The sequence below is a fragment of the Harmonia axyridis genome, chromosome X, assembly GCF_914767665.1.
Source record: "Harmonia axyridis chromosome X, icHarAxyr1.1, whole genome shotgun sequence".
NCBI lineage: Eukaryota > Metazoa > Arthropoda > Insecta > Coleoptera > Coccinellidae > Harmonia > Harmonia axyridis.
The window spans coordinates 37,242,347-37,249,770 of NC_059508.1; positions in this window are offsets into that span (position 1 = coordinate 37,242,347).

Sequence of the window (7,424 nt, forward strand, 5' to 3'; positions counted from 1 at the left end):
AGTCAGCATGAGACTCAAGCTATATATACATCATCATCATCTCGGACAAAACACCGATCAAAAATGAGAAAGTTTCTAGAAACAATCCCTCGCCAAGGCGTCCATATATAATACGAACCCCCGGCTATCAACTAATTTCTTATACACATTCCATCTCGACCCTTCGCTATACATGTGAATATAACGACACGGTGATTCGAGATTCAACAATATTTGTCGCTCGGAACGAATTGAGTGGTTGCAAATTTTTTGTGAACATAACCCGCAACGGGCAGAGGATCACGATTTTAAGGTTGGTCGCTTAAAGGCCATTCGACTACAAAGAGACGAAGCGGACCGCGACCTCGCTGCATGAGGTTGACGAAAGCGACCCAAGATGCGAAAGCCGAAACCAACACACCTTGCCAGTACCCAAACGCCGAGGTCGGATTCGGGTCTACCACTTACCAACTGAATATCATCCTAAAAAGAACTCCAAACAGTCTAGGACAGGACCCATTCTCCACCCCTTCTATATATGTCAGGAGAACCCCGGATTCCCCTCCAGACACGATTTAGCAAACTTTTCCCGATCGATCCGACCCACCGAGGCCGTTTCGACCGTTCGCCGCGCCTACTAGAGCTGATTTCTTCGGACTCCGATCAGAAAATCCGCCGATGCATGTCGTTAACACCTAGTCCGCCTCGTCCGATCGATCGAGGCCGTTTCGACCGTTCGCCGCGCCTACTAGAGCTGATTTCTTCGGACTCCGATCAGAAAATCCGCCGATGCATGTCGTTAACACCTAGTCCGCCTCGTCCGATCGATCTAGGCCGTCTCGAACCACCCATCGCGCATCGAAAGTCGCATCTCTCGAACTCCGATCCGGAAATCGGCCGATGCATCACGTTAACTATTTCTTATATATCTAATATAATATACATGGAGACGGTAAGAATTCTTTTAATCGAAGATATACATATACTTCTCATCAATATCCAAAAGCTTATCGAAAAATAAATTACTCAACTTTTACGTGAAGAATCGTTCACCCAAACCTTATCCCCTATATATGTCAGGAGAACCCAAGGTTCCCCTCCAGACACGATTTAGCAAACTTTTCCCGATCGATCCGACCCACCGAGGCCGTCTCGACCGTCCGCTGCGCCTACTAGGGCCGATTTCTTCGGACTCCGATCAGAAAATATACCGATGCATGTCGTTAACACCTAGTCCGCCTCGTCCGATCTATCTAAACAGTCTCGACGCACCCAACACTCTTTCAAAGTCGGATTACTCGGACTCAATCTGAAAATGGACCGATGCATGACGTCAACACTTAGCCCGCCTCGTCTGATCTATCTAAGCCATCTCGACCCACCCAACACGCCTTCCAAGTCGGATCACTCGGACTTCGATCTGAAAATCTCCGGACTCATTTTTATGAATATCCCCAGTCAGTAAGAACGTTATTTCGCCAATATATACCAACAATAAACCATATTCCAATAGCTGAACCAAAAATATAATTCCCGATCCAAACGTTCTGCATCGCCCAACGCGACCACCTTCCCTATATATGTCAGGAGAGCACAGGGTTCCCCTCCAGACAACACTTACGCTCTATCCCCGACTCTCGGTCGATCGATAGGCCAGGTCAGCGGTGTCTGTTTCGGCCGAAGCTCGGACTTTGGTCAAAATGTTCCGATACAAAATTTGAACCAAGATAGATACAGATATGATTCCTTCTTAAATATACGTTGATTATCGAACAGAATATGGTAAATATTTTGCGATGACCGAGGATTTCATGAATTTTTTTTTTTTTTCGAAAAAATTTTCTATTATCGGAATTTCCTCAAATTTCATTTGGTTGCCTCCTAATGCTTATTAAAAATGATAACCAACAATCAGAATCATTATTTATCATTTATTTCAATTTTTATAATGAAAAACGTTCACGTCCTTTCGCGCCTCTCGATCGTCGTTTACGTGATGCATCGGTCAGCCCTAGTTTACGTGGTGCATCGGTAAGATCGAGTTCACGTTCTGCATCGGTCTGCCCGAGTTTACGTGGTGCATCGGTAAGATCGAGATTACGTGGTGCATCGGTAAGATCGAGTTCACGTTCTGCATCGGTCTGCCTGAGTTTACGTGGTGCATCGGTATGATCGAGTTTACGTTCTGCATCGGTGTGATCTAGTTTACGTTGTGCATCGGTAAGATCGAGATTACGTGAAGCATCGGTATGATCGAGTTTACGTTCTGCATCGGTCTGGACTCTGAGATATATTTTCGACGTGAAAATGTTCCGATACAACTTTTGAACCAGGATAGTTAGAGAGATGATTTTTTCTGGGATGTACGTTGATTGGGGAATGGATTGTGGAAAATAACTTGCCATGACCGAGGTGTTCTCGAATTTTTTTTTTTTTTCGAAAAATATTTTCTGATTTTGGATTTCACTCAAATTTGATTTCGTTGCCTTCTAATGTGTTCTAAAAGAGTAAATCAGTAATCAGAATCGAAAAATATTTTTCGGATTTTTTTTTTTTTGAAAAAAAATTTTCTGATTTTGGAATTTCCTCAAATTTGATTTGGTTGCCTTCTAATGTGTTTTTAAAGCGTAAATCAGTAATCAGAATCAATATTCATTGTCGACTTTAATTTTTATAAGGAAAAATGTTCACGTCCTTAAACGCCTCCCCATCATTAGCCCGAGTCCAAGTCGATGTCAGTCCCGAGCGGACGGTGTCAGATACTACCTATCGCCCCGGTCTGGACTTGGCGAGGTATTTCGACGTGAAATGTTCCGATACAACTTTTGAACCAGGATAGTTAGAGAGATGATTTCTTCTATGTTGTACGTGGATCGGGGAATGGATTGTGGGAAATAACTTGCCATGACCGAGGTGTCCTCGAATTTTTTTTTTTTTTCGAAAAAAATTTTCTGATTGTGGAATTTTCTCAAATTTGATTTGGTTGCCTCCTAATGTGTTCTAAAAGAGTAAATCAGTAATCGGAATCGAAAAATATTTTTCGGATTTTTTTTTTTTTCGAAAAAAATTTTCTGATCGTGGAATTTCCTCAAATTCGATTTGGTTGCCTTCTAATGTGTTTTTAAAGCGTAAATCAGTAATCAGAATCAATATTCATTGTCGACTTTAATTTTTATAAGGAAAAATGTTCACGTCCTTAAACGCCTCCCCATCATCAGCCCGAGTCCAAGTCGATGTCAGTCCCGAGCGGACGGTGTCAGATACTACCTATCGCCGAGGTCTGGACTTGGCGAGATATTACGACGTGAAATGTTCCGATACAACTTTTGAACCAGGATAGTTAGAGAGATGATTTCTTCTATGTTGTACGTTGATTGTGGAATGAAATACGTAAAATAACTCGCCATGACCGAGGTGATTACGATTTTTTTTTTTTTTCGAAAAAAATTTTCTGATCGTGGAATTTTCTCAAATTTGATTTGGTTGCCTCCTTATATGTTCTAGTAGCGATAATCAACAATCAGAATCAAAATCCATGGTCGGGTTTGATTTTTATAAGGAAAAATGTTCACGTCCTTTTTTACAACCCCGACTCATTGACGATGTTAGAACCGAGCCGGCGGTGTCAGATACGACCGATCGCCCCGGTCCCGATCGTCATTTACGTTGTGCATCGGTCTGCCCGAGATTACGTGGTGCATCGGTATGATCGAGTTTACGTGGTGCATCGGTAAGATCCAATTCACGTTCTGCATCGGTAAGATCCAATTCACGTTCTGCATCGGTAAGATCCAGTTCACGTGGTGCATCGGTAAGATGGAGATTACGTGGTGCATCGGTAAGATCGAGATTACGTGGTGCATCGGTAAGATCTACTTTACGTTCTGCATCGGTCTGCCCTTGTTTACGTGGTGCATCGGTAAGATCGAGATTACGTGAAGCATCGGTATGATCGAGTTTACGTTCTGCATCGGTCTGCCCGATATTACGTGGTGCATCGGTCTGCCCTAGTTTACGTGGTGCATCGGTTTGGACTTAGAGATATATTTTCGACGTGAAAATGTTCCGATACAACTTTTGAACCAGGATAGTTAGAGAGATGATTTTTTCTGGGATGTACGTGGATCGGGGAATGGATTGTGGGAAATAACTTGCCATGACCGAGGTGTCCTCGAATTTTTTTTTTTTCGAAAAAAATTTTCTGATTGTGGAATTTTCTCAAATTTGATTTGGTTGCCTCCTAATGTGTTCTAAAAGAGTAAATCAGTAATCGGAATCGAAAAATATTTTTCGGATTTTTTTTTTTTTCGAAAAAAATTTTCTGATCGTGGAATTTCCTCAAATTCGATTTGGTTGCCTTCTAATGTGTTTTTAAAGCGTAAATCAGTAATCAGAATCAATATTCATTGTCGACTTTAATTTTTATAAGGAAAAATGTTCACGTCCTTAAACGCCTCCCCATCATCAGCCCGAGTCCAAGTCGATGTCAGTCCCGAGCGGACGGTGTCAGATACTACCTATCGCCGAGGTCTGGACTTGGCGAGATATTACGACGTGAAATGTTCCGATACAACTTTTGAACCAGGATAGTTAGAGAGATGATTTCTTCTATGTTGTACGTTGATTGTGGAATGAAATACGGAAAATAACTCGCCATGACCGAGGTGATTACGATTTTTTTTTTTTTTCGAAAAAAATTTTCTGATCGTGGAATTTTCTCAAATTTGATTTGGTTGCCTCCTTATATGTTCTAGTAGCGATAATCAACAATCAGAATCAAAATCCATGGTCGGGTTTGATTTTTATAAGGAAAAATGTTCACGTCCTTTTTTACAACCCCGACTCATTGACGATGTTAGAACCGAGCCGGCGGTGTCAGATACGACCGATCGCCCCGGTCCCGATCGTCATTTACGTTGTGCATCGGTCTGCCCGAGATTACGTGGTGCATCGGTATGATCGAGTTTACGTGGTGCATCGGTAAGATCCAATTCACGTTCTGCATCGGTAAGATCCAATTCACGTTCTGCATCGGTAAGATCCAGTTCACGTGGTGCATCGGTAAGATGGAGATTACGTGGTGCATCGGTAAGATCGAGATTACGTGGTGCATCGGTAAGATCTACTTTACGTTCTGCATCGGTCTGCCCTTGTTTACGTGGTGCATCGGTAAGATCGAGATTACGTGAAGCATCGGTATGATCGAGTTTACGTTCTGCATCGGTCTGCCCGATATTACGTGGTGCATCGGTCTGCCCTAGTTTACGTGGTGCATCGGTTTGGACTTAGAGATATATTTTCGACGTGAAAATGTTCCGATACAACTTTTGAACCAGGATAGTTAGAGAGATGATTTTTTCTGGATGTACGTGGATCGGGGAATGGATTGTGGGAAATAACTTGCCATGACCGAGGTGTCCTCGAATTTTTTTTTTTTTCGAAAAAAATTTTCTGATTGTGGAATTTTCTCAAATTTGATTTGGTTGCCTCCTAATGTGTTCTAAAAGAGTAAATCAGTAATCGGAATCGAAAAATATTTTTCGGATTTTTTTTTTTTTCGAAAAAAATTTTCTGATCGTGGAATTTCCTCAAATTCGATTTGGTTGCCTTCTAATGTGTTTTTAAAGCGTAAATCAGTAATCAGAATCAATATTCATTGTCGACTTTAATTTTTATAAGGAAAAATGTTCACGTCCTTAAACGCCTCCCCATCATCAGCCCGAGTCCAAGTCGATGTCAGTCCCGAGCGGACGGTGTCAGATACTACCTATCGCCGAGGTCTGGACTTGGCGAGATATTACGACGTGAAATGTTCCGATACAACTTTTGAACCAGGATAGTTAGAGAGATGATTTCTTCTATGTTGTACGTTGATTGTGGAATGAAATACGTAAAATAACTCGCCATGACCGAGGTGATTACGATTTTTTTTTTTTTTTCGAAAAAAATTTTCTGATCGTGGAATTTTCTCAAATTTGATTTGGTTGCCTCCTTATATGTTCTAGTAGCGATAATCAACAATCAGAATCAAAATCCATGGTCGGGTTTGATTTTTATAAGGAAAAATGTTCACGTCCTTTTTTACAACCCCGACTCATTGACGATGTTAGAACCGAGCCGGCGGTGTCAGATACGACCGATCGCCCCGGTCCCGATCGTCATTTACGTTGTGCATCGGTCTGCCCGAGATTACGTGGTGCATCGGTATGATCGAGTTTACGTGGTGCATCGGTAAGATCCAATTCACGTTCTGCATCGGTAAGATCCAATTCACGTTCTGCATCGGTAAGATCCAGTTCACGTGGTGCATCGGTAAGATGGAGATTACGTGGTGCATCGGTAAGATCGAGATTACGTGGTGCATCGGTAAGATCTACTTTACGTTCTGCATCGGTCTGCCCTTGTTTACGTGGTGCATCGGTAAGATCGAGATTACGTGAAGCATCGGTATGATCGAGTTTACGTTCTGCATCGGTCTGCCCGATATTACGTGGTGCATCGGTCTGCCCTAGTTTACGTGGTGCATCGGTTTGGACTTAGAGATATATTTTCGACGTGAAAATGTTCCGATACAACTTTTGAACCAGGATAGTTAGAGAGATGATTTTTTCTGGGATGTACGTGGATCGGGGAATGGATTGTGGGAAATAACTTGCCATGACCGAGGTGTCCTCGAATTTTTTTTTTTTTCGAAAAAAATTTTCTGATTGTGGAATTTTCTCAAATTTGATTTGGTTGCCTCCTAATGTGTTCTAAAAGAGTAAATCAGTAATCGGAATCGAAAAATATTTTTCGGATTTTTTTTTTTTTCGAAAAAAATTTTCTGATCGTGGAATTTCCTCAAATTCGATTTGGTTGCCTTCTAATGTGTTTTTAAAGCGTAAATCAGTAATCAGAATCAATATTCATTGTCGACTTTAATTTTTATAAGGAAAAATGTTCACGTCCTTAAACGCCTCCCCATCATCAGCCCGAGTCCAAGTCGATGTCAGTCCCGAGCGGACGGTGTCAGATACTACCTATCGCCGAGGTCTGGACTTGGCGAGATATTACGACGTGAAATGTTCCGATACAACTTTTGAACCAGGATAGTTAGAGAGATGATTTCTTCTATGTTGTACGTTGATTGTGGAATGAAATACGGAAAATAACTCGCCATGACCGAGGTGATTACGATTTTTTTTTTTTTTCGAAAAAAATTTTCTGATCGTGGAATTTTCTCAAATTTGATTTGGTTGCCTCCTTATATGTTCTAGTAGCGATAATCAACAATCAGAATCAAAATCCATGGTCGGGTTTGATTTTTATAAGGAAAAATGTTCACGTCCTTTTTTACAACCCCGACTCATTGACGATGTTAGAACCGAGCCGGCGGTGTCAGATACGACCGATCGCCCCGGTCCCGATCGTCATTTACGTTGTGCATCGGTCTGCCCGAGATTACG